Source organism: Staurois parvus, unplaced genomic scaffold (genome assembly GCF_062004578.1).
Source record: "Staurois parvus isolate SC_StPar_1 unplaced genomic scaffold, SC_StPar_1.0 ptg000051l, whole genome shotgun sequence".
In the NCBI taxonomy this organism is placed as follows: Eukaryota; Metazoa; Chordata; class Amphibia; order Anura; family Ranidae; genus Staurois; species Staurois parvus.
Window position 1 is genome coordinate 2,349,934 of NW_028317847.1, and position 21,415 is coordinate 2,371,348.

The 21,415-nt window shown below is 45.6% G+C and overlaps 1 protein-coding gene and 1 non-coding gene across 3 annotated transcripts in view; one reads left to right on the forward strand and one right to left on the reverse strand.

Moving 5' to 3' along the window:
- Positions 1 to 21,415, forward strand: part of RUNDC3B (RUN domain containing 3B) — a 346,416-nt gene that overhangs the window by 248,361 nt on the left and 76,640 nt on the right. The gene's annotated exons all lie outside the window — the stretch shown is intronic.
- TRNAE-UUC (transfer RNA glutamic acid (anticodon UUC)) lies at positions 14,847 to 14,918 on the reverse strand. Its single transcript has one exon. It is a non-coding gene; the product is annotated as a tRNA-Glu (tRNA).

Genomic DNA, 21,415 nt, shown 5'->3' on the forward strand with positions numbered 1-21,415 from the left:
TAATGCTGCACTTAGAGGCGCTTCTCTCCTTTTTACTTTACATAGCGCGGCGGTACTACAAGCAGTAGTAAGCGGCTAGTGTGTCCTATTACTGATAAGTGGCGCACATGTCGCGGACCAGTCTAGAGACTGTTAATCAAGATGGCAGACAGCAGTGTTGGTGCGTGCATGGAACGGCGTGTGGTGATGACGTTTCTTGTGAACGAAGGTGTAAAACCCGCGGATATCTACAGAAGACTTCAAGCACAGTGCGGTGATGAGACACTCAGCCACAGTAAGACATTTGAGTGGTGTAAAGATTTCAAAGATGGCCGTACATCCGTCAGTGATGATCCCGGCCGTGGTGGTTCCCAGCCCACAGCAGTCATTCCTGTGAACATTCAGAGCATGGAACACCTGATCCTGGATAATCGGCGCATAACCTGTCATGAAATTGCACAAGAGACGAATCTTTCTGTGGGAACGGTGAACACAAAGATGATGAAGTGAAGCCGGCTGTCCTAGGATGGTTCTGGCATATTGACAAATCTTTCTATGCCGAAGCTTTCCAGGCATTCCTTAAACTCTGGGATACGTGTATAAATGTAGCAGGGGAGTATGTCAAAAAATAAATGCAGTTTCCACTCCTTGAAATTTGTTCTTTTATTATATAAATTTAAAAGTCCCAGTTTAACTTAAATGCCCCTTATAGTCACGCTCAATGTCTTTTGGATTTTTAGCAACTGCAAACCTGTGTCATCATTGTATTGTATTGTCATATTGTATTGTTGTATTCACTCTCGCTGACCTGAACCTTTTGATTTCAATGCAAAATGCATTAGGGAAAAAAATGCATAAGCGTAAATCCAGCCTTAAAATGGTTCTAAAGTCTCAAGGTTTTTTTACCTTCATGCATTCTATGAGTGAAGGTAAAAAACTTTCTGTGTGTAGCAGCCCCCCCTAGAACTTACCTGAGCCCCTCTCTTGATCCAGCAATGTCCGCGAGAGTCTCAGTTCTCTGGGGACTCTCACTCTTGATTGACTGAGGCAGCAGCGGGAGGCATTGGGAAGGGGCAGGGCCAATCCTCGGCTCTCTGTGTGAATGTACATGTACAGCCGCAGCTCAGGCAGGTGGGGCCAGGAGCTTTGGCGGGGGACCCGAGAAGAAGGATACGGGCAAAACCACTGCACAGAGCAGGTAATATAACATGTTTGTTATTTTTAAGAGAAAAAAAAAATAAGACTTTATTACTTTGTTATGCTAATAGGTTAAACTTTTTTTTTTCTCCCTACATGCGTTAATGTATTATCAAAAGGGAGATAATGCCCTCCTAAAGTAAACGCCTGCATTCACTTTGGGCTTTGGCATTCCGCTACATTACATAGAAATCCAACTTATGTGTTATGATTTTATTCTGCAGTTATTTTTTGGGGTAGAAATCTGGAGATGTGCAAATTATGTAAATGTTGCACTAGGAAACATTACAGAAAATTTTTTTTTTCAACATCTACAAATAAAAATGTATTTATACAGATTTGCTACCACATTCATGCTAAGGTCACCTTTACAGAAAAAATAATAAATGCACATATTTTTGCAGAAAAAAATGTGCGTTTATTATTTTTTTGTGCAGGAGTCTGGAAAGCATTGCAACGTGCGCTCATGCAGACAGAGATGTCCTCCAGTACTCACCCCATACAACCACGCTGATTTTAATTAGTGACAGTGGGTGCAGGGAGAGGATCCCCCAACCACTGCCGGGGGGGGGGGGGGAGGGAGGGGAGAGGCGGCAGGACTCAGGAGGTGGAACATGTTTCATGTTTAATCCATAATACAGGGGAAACATGTTACATGTTGTAAAGGTGAACTTAGCCTTTAAGCCCCAATAACTAATTCATTTGTATAGGTTGCTGTGCTGAAAAGCATAATGTTTGGAACTGAGACATCTCTGAAATGTAACTCCGGGACTCAAGTGGTAAAATTAGCCAGATACTTTGAATGTGCAGCAAAATCTAAATGTCGAATGTCTTGCTGCTACTAGTTACTGCTTTGCCTATAACTGAGCCCCAGTGACAGTACAAAATCTTCTGTCCCCCCAAGAGGGGTCTGCAGAGAAAGACCACTGCTCTGTGTGTGTGCGCCTTTGTCCAGAATGCCCATGAGCCCCACATGCCTATTTCAGTGACTGGCACTGATGACCTCAAATAAATACTGCGCTCTACAATAGTACTGCTGTGAAGCTACCAGATATTTGGGCACTGTTCCCTTCCTTTATACCTTCCAGAAAGCAGGCTTTACATACTCTTAATGTACAATAATAGGCAAACCTTTTTTTTTTATTATGAATAGAGTAAGGGAGGGTTATAACCCCTGTCAGACTGTTTTTTGGCATCTGTGTCCCACTGGGGAGATTTCCCTTCATTTCCTGTCCCATAGCCAAACAGGAAGAGAGAGGAAATCACCGCAAATTAAGGAAATCCCTTAGGGTCACCAGAACTATTGGAGGCTTTCCCCTCTTTTACTTTTCTGGGTACAATGCAAAATTTGGGATTTTCTTTTACTTTCAATTTCAATGATAACTGTAAAACAAGACAAATGGAGAGGGGGAATCTACCTAAGGCTTGGATCACATCTGTGCAGGTGGTGCCGCTGCAGGACCTGCACATATACCTGCAGCCGCACCACCCACACAGAGGAATGCGGGACCCATAGGTGGGTGCCATTAATTCTAATGGCGTGCTGCCTGCACTGGAAAATGGAACCACACTGGAAACCTCAGTTCCCGTGCAGGGTGCGATTTCCCAAGTAGTGCAGGGACTTCTTCCCTGCATGTCCCAGGGCACGGGAGTCCAATCCAATGAATGGACTCTCATTCCCGCGCAAATCATGGCCGCACATACGTGAACCAGAGGTTATGGGGGGGCACAGACAGCAATAAATACTGACAGATGTTCTAATCCCTCTCCACACTATCCAAAACTAAAAAAAAGTTTTGCCTTCAGTTATACTTTTAAGCTCAAATCTGCCAAATACATTTCAGGTGCATCAAAGCAAACAGTGTTCAAAGTCTTACAGTTAATTTTATCTAGAAAGCAACCAAAGCATGAGTAGTAAGGCCCAACCCTGCCAGCATGCTGCAGAGAAGGACCCTTGCTCTCTGTGTGGAAGCAGCCATCTCTCTGCAGGGTTCTGAAACTCCCACTGCTTAATCAAATGTATAGCTCTGCAACCAGCAAAGCCCATCCTCCCTGCTGATTGATACACCTTTGCACTGACTCATTAGGGTATGTGTCCGACCTCTACAGAGAGACCACTGCTTCCTCACAGACATCAAGGTTTGTTGTCTGCAGCATGCTGACAGAGGACAGGCTTTTCTACTCAGGATGTGGCTACTTTCTAAAGAAAAACAACTGTAAGGCTCCATGTACACTGCAGCTGATAAACTCATGTTTAGGAGCTTTTCTGTGTTTTTTTTTTTCGGCAGCCCCTGAACTCTCCCTAATGTTTTCCTATGTGTCCATGTACACATAGTCATTTACAGTTGTTTATAGGCAGTTGAGTTTACAGTCAGTTTTTTTAATGCACCAAACTTGTGTTCAGGAGTAGATTTTATCAGCGTTTCAAACGCCAAATGCTTGTAAACTTGGCTAACCGCGGTTATAAGCGATTGCGTTTGGAATCTTTTTTTTAAATCTTCCATTTCCAGATGCTGTCCAGAGCCTTTTTTCATCATGAAAAATGCATGCAAAGCATTTTCCCGGTACTCAAATGGACCTGGTACACCATACTTTGAAGTTTCGCATGAAAGAAAATATGTCAGACACTGCTGCAATAATTTCTGCACAGAAATGAGCTGGAACACATCCAAACACCACAAAGAAAAACAGCTAATCTCAACAAATACTGCTCTCTCTGCTTCTGCTCTCTCTATTTCTCTCAAAATGTCTGAAATAGTTAATTTTTTACTGTTTGTCAGTGCATTCTGGGCATTTTGGAAGGTCTCCTGGGGTTATCTTTAAAAAACACTTCTAAACCGCCAATGCTCGTAAATGCGCATGAACATGGTATGCAACTGCGGCTAAACAGACGTTTTTTAACCTACGTTTTCCAGCAGTCAGTTTCCATCGTTCAGAAGTGTCCCGTGTACATGGAGCCTAAGACTTGAAACATTTTTTGTTTTGCTGCATCTGAAATGAATTTTGCTGATTTAAACTGAAAGCTCAGTTGGGCTTTTTGAGCTTTAACCTTTAATCTTTTGATCTTAGAAGTCAAGTAATGTAGCATAATAAATAGGAATAATGTAGAATAATAAACAAACAAATGAAGCAAGAAGGAGAATTATGTGCGGTATACATGATGTGTAATAGGTGATAATGTATTCATATTCGTTTAAAGCCCAACTCCAGGATTTACAAAAAAAAATGCTTGTTATGTTTAGGGTGCAGGAACAGACATTGTTACTTACCCTTTCCCCTGTTTCAGCTGGCTCCAGTGCTGCCCTATTCTCTTTGAAGCGCCAGTCTGTGGGCGGAGTCTCGACATCATTTCATACAAATGAGGGCTATTGACCCTGCATTACATGTGATGCAGGCGAGCATGCGACCACAGCCGGGAATGTTCACAGGAGTGAACCAACAATTCGCATTCATTGTTTCGCCTCTTCAACACCTGCTTTAACCCCTTGACTCCTGCACTAGTGTTTCGCAACCACATGAATTGCATGCAATTGTGGGTTGTTTGCCAACAGGAGGTATTATTCTTGCCAAGGCATCTGTACACCCCTGCTGCTGTCTCTGCAGCTAAAAGGGGTAGCAGTTAAAGCATGACTCAACCACAGGGTTTTTCCACCCCCAACCTTATGTGTGAACAAGTATTTAAAGAGGAGGCTGTGGGGGGGGGGGGGTGCTTGCACTGCTGGATGGGCCCTGCGGGAGTGTAGAACATGGTAAGTACTTACTCCTTCCAGCACCCCTAAATATAATAAGCCTTTATTGCTTGTAATGCAGAGGGGTGGGGGGAGGGCATGGCAAGGGTAGGGTTTTTTTTTGTCATTACTGGAGCTGGTCTTTAATATAAGTATGTATCATGTTAATCCTAAAGCAATAAACTCAGAACCAGCAAATCGCAGCTGACCAATTCTTAGATGTGATGGCTGCATTCATTTTCTCTTTTAGGCTTTTTCTCAAATTTTCATCTGGTGATTCACCCAGTAAGTCTGTTGTTTTACAAAAGAACAAGTTCTCTTGCAGGTGTATCACTTACAGGGACGAGACATTACCACTGACAGGGGTGCTTACAATGATCAGTTTTGCTTGTTTATGTAAAATCTTCATCCCGAAAGGAAAAAAAATGTTGCTGTAACTGCTTATAAAGTATTAGCTGAAGCGTGTCTTCAATTTGTTAGTGTATCTAAATCTGCTAGTGTATTTAACACTACTCTCCTCTCAGCAGGGGCATCCCTAGGGTTGGTGTCACCCAGTGCATTAACTCTTGGTGACACCCCCTCCAACGATCCCCGCAGAATGGATCGGATCTGCGGATTGAGCATAATGGATTGGACTCCGATCCATAATTCTCCCCAATCCGCAGATCTGATCCATCCTGCGGGGATCGTCAGCATGCAACCTATACAGGGTGACACCGAACCCGCCCCATGAAAAGGTAAGTTGTAAAGCAAGCCGATGATCCCCGCAGGATGGGTCGGATCTGCGGAGTGGGGAGCATAATGGATCGGACTCCTATCCATTATGCTCAGTCCGCAAATCCGATCCATCCTTCGGGGATCGTCGGCTTGCTTTACAACTTACCTTTTCATGGAGCGGGTCCAGTATCACCCTGTGTGGTAGGTGTCATCTGGTGCGGCGAGCACCCCCCTCACCTGCCTTGGGGCACCACAGCCCCCCAGACTAACAATGCTGCTGTCCAAAGCTTCCCCCTGTGCTCCTTCATCCAGAGTGGGGCACCCCTAATACAGCAGGTGTGTTACTGGCCAGATCACCAGATAAAAAAAGAGGGGGAAAAAAAACTAAAAAAAGGAAGCTAATGCAGCCACCACATTTCACTTGGTTGGTAAGATGCAATATATTACATTTTTGGTTTTGGGTTTAATACCACTTGATATACTAGCAAGATGTTTTCTGTGAAGCGTTAACACTTTCACTACCACTATAGATACTTCTGGTGGGAGAACTCTTTGCTACCAGGGAAAAAAATAGCAGTTGGCGAGAACAACATTTTTTTGCATGGCGTCACACAGGGTCCATAGTCACTGCAGCGAGATCGGCCAGATCAAGCAACAGGCTGTTCCTGCCTACCTGCCAAGATGGTTAATCCAGCGTTGCCTTGACACATCGCTAAATGCCACGTTCTTTGTGTATTACAATTCTAAATGGAGAGATGACGATGTTGACTTGCATGTGATTAAAGTGCACACAATAGAGCAGGTCGTCATTTTGTGTGCTGCTGGTCAAATTTTATTATATAGAAAAGTGTCTGACCTGCGGGGTCGCGTTGATGCCTTTTATCAGTGGTGGGGAGCTGCGTCTGCCTATTCATATGGAAATAGCGGTGTTCTGACAGAGCTACAGTACATGCAACTCAAAATGAAAATCCGTTAACTCATTGGAAGCCGTCAAGAAAGCTGGCTTGGTGTGTTAGTATTGGAGCAAATAGTAAGTGTAAAGAAATAAAATGGTTACTTTATGTGAAAGATGTGCTACGTATATTTATAGATATACAGAAATCCCCTGCGCTCCACAGAACCTAGTGAGTAAGCTGCTATCACCTATTCTCTATACCGCAAGATATGTGAAACAAAGTAATAATAGTGGTGAAGCGCTCAACTACAATAATCAAAAAAAACTAGTGCAATAACCCCATATGCAAATAATACCTGGTGGTATAGTGATAAAATAATACCTCTTAAACTGAAAATTATACAATAAAAAACTAGTGCAATATCCTCATCACTATATAATACATCCCTGGTGGTGTAGTGATAAACGACTAATACTTCTTAAACTGTGCAAAAGTGATACTTAAATAAAATTAATAGAACCAATTTAAATATAAATACAATCAATAAGATAGTGATACCACACTGTGCAAAAAACATAGGAAGGTGTTCAAATAATATCACTCCATGCTGCAATAGTGCTCTTCGTGAAAATCTTGACGTGACTCCCCTCAATGATAGCCAAAATGCCCCCTCACCTTCCACATTCGACCCTTGCGGGTCACAGAGCTTTTTATATATATATATATCTCTGCCAAATTTATTCTCCTCCACTGCCTCCACCGACCATGATCCTCCTCCAGGCAGTAAGTTATACTCCAATAACTCCCCTTCCTCCACTGCCTTCACCGATCAAGATCCTCCTCCAGGCAGTCAGTTACACTCCAATACCCCTCACAGAATGGACTCAGACACAGGGCGCATATGGAAAACAAAATCACATCTCCATAGTGCAACACCGTTTAATGCACTTCATCTGTACAAATAGAACATTACACTCACATGTCCTCCAGCAAAGTAAAGCAGTTCCCATGTACTATGGGTGTATACAGGTGTCCAAAGATGGCGTCCGAACCCGGAACCGGAAGTACGTCACCCCTATACGTCGACGCGTTGCGCCACGATCACGTGGCTTCTTCAGGATACCGCATTGGATGGCCGCACTTCCTTATAACTCCTCACATAATCTACAAGGGGCGTGCATATTGACTCCATTTTCATGGAGCCCACTATACACAGGACGGCCGCGATCCGCCGCTACTTCCCCTACTTAAGATAATCAATAAGGGGCATATATAATACCTATATTTACATGGTGCCCACTATATGACGACATGCTTTTAGAAAAAATATAATTAACCCCCCATAAAAAACTTTTATTAATCCCTTGATTATTATTATTAAAAAAGGTATATAATCTATACCCACTTACAATCATATACCCAAGAGGAATTCAAATCTAATCAGGGAATAAATCAATGTATGTATCAAAACACACATATCTAATACCAATGATTCCCCTACCCCTAATCATAGTTATTTAAAAAAACCCAATTACATAAGTTTAGTTTAATATATTATATTTATTTTAACACATTAATTTGAAGAAATATTACTTAAATATTTTAATTTAATCAATTCCAATAAAACCTTAGAATGTGAGATGTGGCGATTTTAGAAATGTTTGATTACATTTATGTGTACATGTGGTATGGGTAATATACAGGAGTTTTGAATTATATTTTTATTAGATTTTTTATTAGATTTTTTAGATCATGGTTTTATTGGAATTGATTAAATTAAAATATTTAAGTAATATTTCTTCAAATTAATGTGTTAAAATAAATATAATATATTAAACTAAACTTATGTAATTGGATTTTTTTAAATAACTATGATTAGGGGTAGGGGAATCATTGGTATTAGATATGTGTGTTTTGATACATACATTGATTTATTCCCTGATTAGATTTGAATTCCTCTTGGGTATATGATTGTAAGTGGGTATAGATTATATACCTTTTTTAATAATAATAATCAAGGGATTAATAAAAGTTTTTTATGGGGGGTTAATTATATTTTTTCTAAAAGCATGTCGTCATATAGTGGGCACCATGTAAATATAGGTATTATATATGCCCCTTATTGATTATCTTAAGTAGGGGAAGTAGCGGCGGATCGCGGCCGTCCTGTGTATAGTGGGCTCCATGAAAATGGAGTCAATATGCACGCCCCTTGTAGATTATGTGAGGAGTTATAAGGAAGTGCGGCCATCCAATGCGGATCCTGAAGAAGCCACGTGATCGTGGCGCAACGCGTCGACGTATAGGGGTGACGTACTTCCGGTTCCGGGTTCGGACGCCATCTTTGGACACCTGTATACACCCATAGTACATGGGAACTGCTTTACTTTGCTGGAGGACATGTGAGTGTAATGTTCTATTTGTACAGATGAAGTGCATTAAACGGTGTTGCACTATGGAGATGTGATTTTGTTTTCCATATGTGCCCTGTGTCTGAGTCCACTCTGTGAGGGGTATTGGAGTGTAACTGACTGCCTGGAGGAGGATCTTGATCGGTGAAGGCAGTGGAGGAAGGGGAGTTATTGGAGTATAACTGACTGCCTGGAGGAGGATCATGGTCGGTGGAGGCAGTGGAGGAGAATAAATTTGGCAGAGATATATATATATATAAAAAGCTCTGTGACCCGCAAGGGTCGAATGTGGAAGGTGAGGGGGCATTTTGGCTATCATTGAGGGGAGTCACGTCAAGATTTTCACGAAGAGCACTATTGCAGCATGGAGTGATATTATTTGAACACCTTCCTATGTTTTTTGCACAGTGTGGTATCACTATCTTATTGATTGTATTTATATTTAAATTGGTTCTATTAATTTTATTTAAGTATCACTTTTGCACAGTTTAAGAAGTATTAGTCGTTTATCACTACACCACCAGGGATGTATTATATAGTGATGAGGATATTGCACTAGTTTTTTATTGTATAATTTTCAGTTTAAGAGGTATTATTTTATCACTATACCACCAGGTATTATTTGCATATGGGGTTATTGCACTAGTTTTTTTTGATTATTGTAGTTGAGCGCTTCACCACTATTATTACGTATATTTATAAGCTGCCAAAGGATTTTTATTTATGTCCATCCAGTCCTAAAATGTACACGGCTCTGCAACAGAGTACAGCCCTGTGTGGCAGTGCAGAAGATGCAGTTTTTGTGGCTTCATGTCTACTGCTGTGCAGGGGCGGACTGACAACTCATGGGGCAATAGGGGATCATGGGGCCCCTGTGTACTTGCCCAAACTCAAAAAAGCCTATGAAAAAGGTACCAGGGGCATCTCATTGGGCCCCTACTGACCCCCGCCCTCCGGGCAGTGCCCGAGTTTCCAAATGGTCAGTCTGCCCCTGCTGCTGTGACATCTTTCATCAATACAACAATTGTTGGAGCAATTGATTGGCTATACAGGCACAGTGCACCGTCCTTGCCAACCATGGGCAGCCAGAGGAAGGGGGCAGAGAACGGGCTCAGGGCAATACATCCATTGTACGTCAGTGGCCGGCCCACCTTTTCATGTTGTCACCCACTTTAAGGGTCCATACACACTGTACCTAAAAAAACAAAAAACGAAAAAAACACTGCAGTTACCATGTCAGAAAACACTGTATCAAAAAGCTCATATTTCGTGTTTTTCTGCCAGTGTTTAGGAGCGATAGCATTTATAGGCATTTTTACAACAATATTAGAGAAAATATTAGGGGGAAAAAACATCAGGCGTCGGCGTTTCTGAGCGTTTTTTTTTTTTTGCCAGAAAAATTCTCTCAGACCAGAAGGGTTTTTTTTCTGCCTCTAAACGCTGAGCTTAAAAAATGCCACTAGAATACCTAAAGTACATGGACACATAGGATAATATTAGCTGCTTCTAGAGGCATAAAAAAAATGCTAAATGCCTGTAGGAGCAGCATTTTTTAAGCCTGTGTACATAGCTTTAAAGTAATACTAAAGTCTTTTTTTTTGTTTCTTAATAACAAACATGTCATACTTGCCTGCTCTGTGCAGTGGTTTTGCACAGAACAGCCCCGATCCTCTTTTTCTCGGGTCTTCCACTGGCAATCCTGGCCCCTCCCTCCTGTTGGGTGCCCCCACAGCAAGCAGCTTGCCATGGGGGCACCGAAACAGGTGCGCTCCTGGGTGTGACCATTCACACACAGAGACGTGGCTCGGGCCCACCCCCTCCCTCTCCTGATTGGTTCACTGGCTGTTATTGACAGCCAGTGGCTCCCGTTGCTGCCTCAGTCAATCAGGAGCGAGAGTCCCCAGAGAACCGAGGCTCTCGTGGACATCGCTGGATCACTCAGGTAAGTGTTAGGAGGAGCTGCTACACATAGCATACAATGAATGAAGGTAAAAAAACCTTGAGCCTTTACAATCACTTTAAAGAACCTTTTGGGGGAGGGGGGGGAATAGATAATATGATTCTTCAATGTTCTCCTGCAGAGCCTAGATGAGAGTGGTCATCCTGCTTCCCAGCAGATCTTGGCCAAATGTTGAATAGTCCAAATCTCTCAAGAAAATCATCCAGCACTGTGCTGCAGTGTCTTCTCAGGAGATTTTGGCTGCTCAGCATTTCCCGGGATCTTGTTAGAGGATCACCTGCTGCCCTTTGAAAGCTGGAGAAAGATGTCTTTATTATCCAGGGGGGGGGGATCAGAGAATAGATGCAGATACTGCCCCTTCCAAGTCACCCCTTGTCCCAGCCCATAACCCACCTCCAAGCACTGTCCTATGGTCCCACCCCCTACCCACCTCCTAGCACCGCCCCTTTTAGAGAATACAGGGCCAAGTATGGTTTTGTGGTTAACCGTTTGTATCACTCAGCCCTTCCTCTTAGATTGTAAGCTCTAACGAGCCGGGCCCTCCGTTTCCTCTTGTACCAAATGGTAACTGTAATGTCTACCTCCATTGTCTAAAGTGCTGCACAAACTGTTGGCGCTATATAAATCCTGTATTCTAATAATAATAAAATGTGTTAATGATAATAAGAAAAGTAGTAAACTAGACCCCCCACAGCCAGAAACAATAGACCCCCCAGCAACAATAGACCTCTCCTTCAACAGTAGATTCCTTCCAGGAAAAAGAGAGCATCAATATACCATCCAGCACCTCTTGCCATTACATATATTCAGTGTTCCCACTGATAAAAAGCCTTAATATTATCCCCCCAGCAACAATAGATCCCTCCTTTCAACAATAGATTCCTTTCAGGAACCCTAAATCCCCTCAACAGCAGCAATAGATCCACCAGCCGTCAGTATCAAGATACCATGCAGCACCTCTTGCCATTACATATATTCAGTGCTGTGTTCCCACTGATAAATAGCCTTGATATTATCCCCTCCAGCAGCAATAGACCCCTCTTTCAACAGTTGATTCCTCCCAGGAACAATAGACCCCCCTGAATGTCAGCATCAATATACCATCCAGCCCCTTTTGCCATTATATATGTTGCGCTCCCACTAATAAAACGCCTTAATATTGTCCCCTGGAACAATAGACACCCCACCAGCAACAATAGATCCCCCAGACGTCCGTATCAATATACCATCCAGCACCTCTTGCCATTACATATATTCAGTGCTATGTTCCCACTGATAAATAGCCTTGATATTATCCCCCCCAGCAACAATAGACCCCTCTTTCAACAGTAAATGCCTCCCAGGAACAATAGACCCCCCTCCACCAGCAACAATAGATCCCCTGAACGTCAGCATCAATATACCATCCATCACCTCTTGCCATTACATATATATTCAGTGCTGCGTTCCCACTAATAAAAAGCCTTAATATTATCCCCACAGCAACAATAGATCCCTCTTTCAACAATATATTCCTCCCAGGAACAATATATCCCCCGCCAGCAACAATAGATCCCCTGAACGGCAGCATCAATATACCATCCAGCACCTCTTGTCATTACATATATTCAGTGTTGCGTTCCCACTGATAAAAAGCCTTAATATTATCCCCTCTCCCCCAGCAACAACAGACCCCTCTTTCAACAGATGCCCCCCAGGAACAATAGACCCCCACCAGAAACAATAGATCCCCCAGACGTCAGCATCATTATACCATCCACCGCTTCTTGCCATTACGTATATTCAGTGATGCGTTCCCACTAATAAAAAACCTTAATACTATCACCTCCCCCAGCAACAATAGATCCCTCTTGCAACAATAGATTCCTCTGAGGAACAATAGAACCCCCCCCCTTCCACCAGCAACAATAGATCCCTCAGACGTCAGCATCAATATACCATCCAGCACCTCTTGCCATTACATATATTCAGTGCTGAGTTTCCACTAATAAAAAGCCTTGATATTATCCCCCCCAGTAACATTTCTGCAGTGTTTTAGGGTGGGAAGGGGGGGGGGGGAGAGGATTGCCAGGTGGTAGTTCTCCTTTAAAATATGGCCATTCCTTACAACTGGGTTCTATGTGCCTTTCATGAAACAAGCACAGCCAGATTTAAATTGCTTATAAATTCTTTGGTACGCAGCCATAGTCACACCAGCAGGTGCGCATCAAGGAGCATAAAACGTGCAGCTGGTTTGCACTGTGGTTGTACGCTACCGTGCACTATGATGCATTGTTCAAATCCCTGTACTTTGGGGGGGTTCCCCCCCCTTTTTTAACCTCTCTAGCGGTCTGATTATATCCATATTTCTGTGCTCAAAGCGGTACATTTTTCTGCATGGAAATATGTATTTTTTTTATTGTAGGCCTGTAATTTTTAGGAATAACTCACTGAAATCTGTCCGCACAAGAGTCTAGTAAACATCCCGGGTAGGATAAAATTTGAAACACAAAATCGTAAATTATAATTTAATAATCCTAAAAAATAATATAATTATAAATTTAATTCAATAATGTAATCAAACCAAAAACACTGAAATTTGAAATATAGCGCCAAGTTCGCACATCACTGAGCAAAGTCGCAGAATCATTTTCAGTGTCTGATGACGAATTTCCCCACAAATCATTATCACTCAATTCTGCAAGTGGTTCTGATTTACTATCGCTGTTCTCTAGCCGGTCTAAAACCGCTTTTGACCTAAAGGGACGCTTTTTGGACGCCATGGACATTTCTCAGTTTCCAGGCAGAAAGAACAGTAAAAATGTAGGCAGGGCGCCGGACAAAGCACTCGGGACAAAATGTATGTGAAATGGTTTGATACAGGAATGTTATACTATGTGATTTTAGTGATTTTAGTGAATGTCACTTTTTGTCATTTTCAAATTTCTCGCCGTTCCGTCCCCCGTACATCCCGACGCTCGCAGGGGACGGGACCCAGATGATAGATGCCGGCCTCTGCCGGATTACATTGCCGGGGACACTGCAGGAGGGACATCGAGGTAAGTGATCGAGGGATCCCAGAGCAGCGCCGTATAGTATTCCTGAGTGTATCTCGGGGTTACTGATTGTGGTACTGAAACTTTACCCCCGAGCTACACTCCGGAATACCGCCAGGAAGGTTAATTTATATTTAATTTTGTGCATAGCAGCACATTGCGATGCATTACAATGTATTGGAGCACACTGCAAGAAAAAATTTATTTTTTTTAAGTGCACCCCAATAGGACATAAGACAAATTGCCTTGTGAATGCATTAGGCAGTGCTGCCCAGTGGGGTCGATGTGAATGAGCCCCAATTGCCCAGTACACAAGGTGGAGGTAGAGATGTGAATTGTCACACTGCCCAGTACCTGCCTGGCTGTGCAGTGTGGCAGAGGGGTGTAAATCACAAGAAATACAAACCCTTCAACACGCAGACTACGAGTGGAGCTGCTGCCTGGAGTTGTGTTTTAATTTAGTTCTCCCTTCCAGGGATCCTCCGTGATGGAGTTAGAGCATGACAGAATTTTCTATCTGAAGTTCCGAAATTGTAGAAAAGGTTATCTACAGAGTAGGCAGCCGAGCACAGAAAGCGTGGTGGCATTTCGGCAGGCTTGAAATATCAGGCTAATACTAATTTATTAGCACAAATGTTAGCAGAGCCAAAGAACAATCACCATGGAGTCATTAATACAGATTTCATGGAAAATATATTCAGAATGGAATAACTGCCATTATACTTGGTATACTCTGGAAGGGCAGGAAGTCTGCTATTGGAGCGTGTGTAATGAAATCTGTCCAATCGCACGACACATTCCCTTCATTGGTTTTGGTTTGTTATTGATCCCACCAGTAATATATCCTCCACATTGGATTTGTCTCGGCCTTTTCCCCTGGGGGACTCCGATCATCTAGGAGGGGAGGCAGCCATGTTGGAGATTGCGTTGGCCGGGAATTGAACCCGGGTCAGCTGCTGGAAAAGCAGCCATGCTAACCACTACACCACCAACGCGAGGTTCCATGTCTTCTGATGGCGAAGGTCTCCTCCGTGCCTCCGACCCACCAATCCCAACCCTTCTCTCCATTGTATATACAGATATGATGGGGGAGGGGGGGCACCACAATATAGAGAGAACATTGTATATACAGATATGATGGGGGAGGGGGGGCACCCCAATATAGAGAGAACATTGTATATACAGATATGAGGGAGGGAGGACACCCCAATATAGAGAGAACATTGTATATACAGATATGATGGGGGGGGCACCCCAATATAGAGAGAACATTGTATATACAGATATGATGGGGGGGGTTACACCCCAATATAGAGAGGACATTGTATATACAGATATGATGGGGGGGGTTACACCCCAATATAGAGAGAACATTGTATATACAGATATGAGGAGGGAGGGAGGACACCCCAATATAGAGAGAACATTGTATATACAGATATGATGGGGGAGGGGTGACACCCCAATATAGAGAGAACATTGTATATAAAGATATGATGGGGGGGGTTGACACCCCAATATAGAGAGAACATTGTATATACAGATATGATGGAGGGTGGACACCCCAATATAGAGAGAACATTGTATATAAAGATATGATGGGGGGGGGTTGACACCCCAATATAGAGAGAACATTGTATATACAGATATGATGGGGGGGGGGTTGACACCCCAATATAGAGAGAACATTGTATATACAGATATGATGGGGGAGGGGTGACACCTCAATATAGAGAGAACATTGTATATACAGATATGATGGGGGGGGGCACCCCAATATAGAGAGCACATTGTATATACAGACATGATGGGGGGGGTTACACCCCAATATAGAGAGAACATTGTATATACAGATATGATGGGAGGGGTGACACCCCAATATAGAGAGAACATTGTATATACAGATATGATGGGGGAGGGGTGACACCCCAATATAGAGAGAACATTGTATATAAAGATATGATGGGGGGGGGGGTTGACACCCCAATATAGAGAGAACATTGTATATACAGATATGATGGGGGAGGGGTGACACCCCAATATAGAGAGAACATTGTATATACAGATATGATGGGGGGGGGGGGGTGACACAACAATATAGAGAGAACATTGTATATACAGATATGATGGGGGAGGGGTGACACCTCAATATAGAGAGAACATTGTATATACAGATATGATGGGGAGGGGTGACACCCCAATATAGAGAGCACATTGTATATACAGATATGATGGGGGAGGGGTGACACCCCAATATAGAGAGAACATTGTATATACAGATATGATGGGGGAGGGGTGACACCCCAATATAGAGAGAACATTGTATATACAGATATGATGGGGGAGGGGTGACACCCCAATATAGAGAGAACATTGTATATACAGATATGATGGGGGAGGGGTGACACCCCAATATAGAGAGCACATTGTATATACAGATATGATGGGGGAGGGGTGACACCCCAATATAGAGAGAACATTGTATATACAGATATGATGGGGGAGGGGTGACACCCCAATATAGAGAGAACATTGTATATACAGATATGGTGGGGGAGGGGTGACACCCCAATATAGAGAGCACATTGTATATACAGATATGATGGGGGAGGGGTGACACCCCAATATAGAGAGCACATTGTATATACAGATATGATGGGGGAGGGGTGACACCCCAATATAGAGAGAACATTGTATATACAGATATGGTGGGGGAGGGGTGACACCCCAATATAGAGAGAACATTGTATATATGTCTTCTGATGGTGAACGTCTCTTTGGTGCCTTCAGCCAGGTGCGATGTAACACACACGTCATCCCGCAATTCTCATGCGTCTTGCCATGCGACAATTGCAGCAACATCACACTGCATTTGGGGCGCCATGTTGATGGAGAACGTCTCTTTGGTGCCTCTTCAGACATCTCCATAGAGGACGTCACTGGCAGGAAGGGTTCTCATTGGCCCCAGCAGAAAAGGAAGACTTTGAAGACTCCTCCTGCCTCTAAAGCCAATCAGAGTTCCTTTCTTTTCTCCCAAGCTTCATCCTCAAAGACCAGACCTAAGCCAGGGGCCCAGTTCAGTCACAAACCTGGGGCCCCTAATCCCCAAACCTTCAGACTAGTCCTATTAAACCTCCTGAAGGGAAGCCCCCATTCATTTCCTAAAGTGGGGGGACGTCTGTTGGCCTTTGGGGTCACCTGGTCAGCAGACATCTCAGAAGCTCAGGTAAGAGACGTGGTGTCCAGAGGCTACAGGCTAGAGTTCATCTCCCAGCCCCCACCCCGCTTCGTGTTGTCCAACCTACCGGTGTCCCCGCAGGGACTAGCGGTCCTCCATGCTGCTCCTGCAGATCTGCTGACCCAAGGAGATCTCCCCATTGTACCAACAGCAGAAAGGTTTCCGGGTTTTTACTCCAACCGTTTCCTTGTTCTAAAGCCTCAAGGAGGGCATAGGCTGCATTCACTCGGGGGATTAGGGGGCATACAGGGGATTCCTGCGGCTGGGATCACTGTGAACAGTGGGGGATGGGAAGTCTGTACAAAGCAATGACAGGCTGAGCCGGGACCATTCCCATGTATCCGCACATCCATCGATCATCTGTGGTAAGGGAAGGATGAGCGATCCTGGCCCTAACCGTAGATGACCGATGGATGTGCGGATACATGGGAATGGTCGCGGCTCCTGTCAGCCTGTCATTGCTTTGTACAGACTTCCCACCCCCCACTGTTCACAGTGATCCCATCCGCAGGAATCCGCTGTATGCCCCTAATCCCCCGAGTGAATGCAGCCTATGTCCTCCTTGAGCTCGGGTTCACACCAATGCGGTGCGGGAAACGCTGCGAATTCTGTGCGTTTCCCGCACCGCATTGCAATCGCATCACGTTCATGCGATCTGGTGCGGGAGTCAGTAATAAATTATTGACACCCGAAACAGATGGCAAGACGCGATGTGATTGCCAGAAATCACATGACATGGGTGAGAAGACCCATGCTATGTGATTCAGGGGCGGATCTAAAGACAGTCCTGCACCTTTGTGGTGCGGATGCGATGTGATTTGAGCCATAGAAAGTGTATGGCCCAAATCGCAGCGCACAGACATTTGCATGGAATGCGCAGAGGAATGCGGTGTGATTCCTGTGCGGATTCCATGCAGTGTCCCGCACCACATAGTGTGAACCGGCTGGGAGGCTTTAGAACAGGGAAAAGGTTGGAGTAAGGCCCCGGTCACAGGGGGCGTACTAATCCGTACAGCCGTGGGGGGCCGTGTTTACTTGCAGGGGATGTACCGGTGTTCATGCATCCCTGTGCAGGCAGGTTCATTGATGTCAATTGGGATGCAGCGGCTGCATGGATACAGACACTGCTCCCAATCTAACATCTGTGCGAGTGAACAGCTCTGAACACAGTGTGCGTTCAGGGCCATGCATCCATACGGATGTCAGATTGGGATCAGCATCTGTGTCCATGTTACCACTACGTCCCAACTGACATCAATGGAACTGCCTGCACAGGGATGCATGAACACCGGTACATCCCCTGCAAATAAACACGGCCCTCCACGGCGGTACAGATTGGTATGTCCCCTGTGAATGTGGCCTAAAAACCCGGGAACTATTCTGCTGTTGGTACAATGGGGAGATCTCCTTGGGTCAGCAGATCTGCAGGAGCAGCATGGAGGACCGCTAGTCCCTGCGGGGACACCGGCAGGTTGGACAAAACGAAACGGGGTGGGGGCAGGGAGATGAACTCTAGCCTGTAGCCCCTGGACACCACGTCTCTTACCTGAGCTTCTGAGATGTCTGCTGACCAGGTGACCCCAAAGGCCAACAGACGTCCCCCCACTTTAGAAAGTAGGGAAATCCCTTCAGGATGTTTAATAGGACTAGTCTGAAGGTTTGGGGATTAGGGGCCCCAGGCTTGTGACTGAGCTGGGCCCCTGGCTTAGGTCTGGCCTTAGAGGCTTAAGCCTGGGAGAAAAGAAAGGAACTCTGATTGGCTTCAGAGGCAGGAGGAGTCTTCAAAGTCTTCCTTTTCTGCTGGGGCCAATGAGAACCCTTCCTGCCAGTGACGTCCTCTATGGAGATGTCTCAAGAGGCACCAAAGAGACGTTGACCATCAACATGGCGCCCCGAATGCAGTGTGATGTTGCTGCAATTGTCGCATGGCAAGACGCATGAGAATTGCGGGAAAACGTGTTTGTTACATCGCACCTGGCTGAAGGCTGAAATTTTGTCCCTGAGTTTCTTTGGTGCGACAAACGCTTGAATAGGCGACACGCAGAAATGTGTACGAATATCTGTGTATCCAATGTTCTCTCTGAGTCTTCTGGCCGGCCTCTTCGGTTGGCCCGCGCTTCTTCTTTAGCCGCAATACATTCTATAGGTGTCAGACACCGCCTGCCGGTATCTCTAGCAACCCACAGTGCGGGGTTCCTCAGCACGCAGGGTCTAAGTCCCAATCTGCTTATGCACCAGGGCCCCTGATGGTGGGGATGGACTTGGAGCAGACCGAGACCAGGGCGCGACCCCTGAGTACGTCCAGCAGTGGTAGAGAGTACCGTCAGAGGTGTTGCGGGAAATAGAGCCTGACGTGAAGAGGCTGGTAGGCCTGGCAGCAGGGACTGATCAATGCGGGATGGATGGATGGACAGTCAGCGTAACGTAAGGCGTAGTCAGGCAGGCCGGGTCAGCAACATGCTGGCAGCGAGGTACCGGAGGAGCAGGCAGAGAATGGTCAGGGTCACGAGCCGGGTTCAGCAACGTGTGGGCAGCGAGGTACCGGAGGAGCAGGCAGAGAATGGTCAGGGTCACGAGCCGGGTTCAGCAACATGTGGGCAGCGAGGTACCGGAGGAGCAGGCAGAGAATGGTCAGGGTCACGAGCCGGGTCAGCAACGTGCTGGCAGCGAGGTACCGGAGGAGCAGGCAGAGAATGGTCAGGGTCACGAGGCGGTTTCAGCAACGTGTGGGCAGCGAGGTACCGGAGGAGCAGGCAGAGAATGGTCAGGGTCACGAGCCGGGTTCAGCAAGGTGTGGGCAGCGAGATACCGGAGGAGCAGGCAGAGAATGGTCAGGGTCACGAGGCGGGTTCAGCAACGTGTGGGCAGCGAGGTACCGGAGGAGCAGGCAGAGAATGGTCAGGGTCACGAGGCGGGTTCAGCAACGTGTGGGCAGCGAGGTACCGGAGGAGCAGGCAGAGAATGGTCAGGGTCACGAGGCGGGTTCAGCAACGTGTGGGCAGCGAGGTACCGGAGGAGCAGGCAGAGAATGGTCAGGGTCACGAGGCGGGTTCAGCAACGTGTGGGCAGCGAGGTACCGGAGGAGCAGGCAGAGAATGGTCAGGGTCACGAGCCGGGTTCAGCAAGGTGTGGGCAGCGAGATACCGGAGGAGCAGGCAGAGAATGGTCAGGGTCACGAGCCGGGTTCAGCAAGGTGTGGGCAGCGAGATACCGGAGGATCAGGCAGAGAATGGTCAGGTCAAGCCAGGGGTCATGCAGGAGACAATCGGCAGGGTCAGGATCAAGCAGAGGTCGGCAACAGGAAACTTCACAAATCAGATGACAGGAACAGGACAATAAGACTAAACGGCAATTACACATACCTCCTGTCCTGTTTAAATAGCGCGTCCTGCGCTGTCATTGGTGCCAGGTGCCTGTCCACGATCGCAAGTGCTCATGCGCAGCCGTCGCCGCTGACACGATCGCCCAGGGCCCGCTGGCTAGAGCGTGTCGGTGTTCTGTGCATGCGCCACCCGGCGTAACGCTGCAGAACACCCGACCCCTGACAATAGGTGAATACGGCTGCGATATTTACAAGTCGAAGATGAAACAGTCTGCTGGACATATAATTGGATGTCTCCCGCACAAGAAAACGCCGACCAGGTATGAGGTGGGATTTTTGTTATTTTTCACCTTAGGTCGCTTGTGCTTCTTCTTTCGCTGGAATAAATTGTGTAGATTAAAGCAGGTGCTATCACTAGGAGATGCGCCGCTGGGATGGCCAGTCGGTTGGTCAGTCCCAGAACTAATGTCATCGCTTGGTGGTTGGATGATGTCACTGATTGATGACATGGTAGAATATCTCTTAGGAATGATGTCATGCGTTGATGGGACGGCATCATCAACCTGTGGAATGACGTCACTCATTGATGAGAACATTTTGCCGTGCCTGAACTCTGTGGTTGGCCTGCGCCTCTTCATTGGCCGGCATAAATCCCGTAGGTGAGCACGCATGTCATCCCTGGGAAGTGGGACGCTGGGAATGGGAAAGTCGGTCTCTTCCATAGCATTGTCCACATTTTCACTTGTTGATGAAAGGATGTAGCCATGTCTGAACTCCTTGGTTGGCCTGCGCCTCTTCAATGGCCGGCTTAAATCCCGTAGGTGAGCACGGATGTCATCCCTGGGAGGTGGGACGCTGGGAATGGGAAAGTCAGTCTCTTCCATAGCACTGTCCACACTTTCACTTGTTGATGGGAAGATGTTAATGTGCCA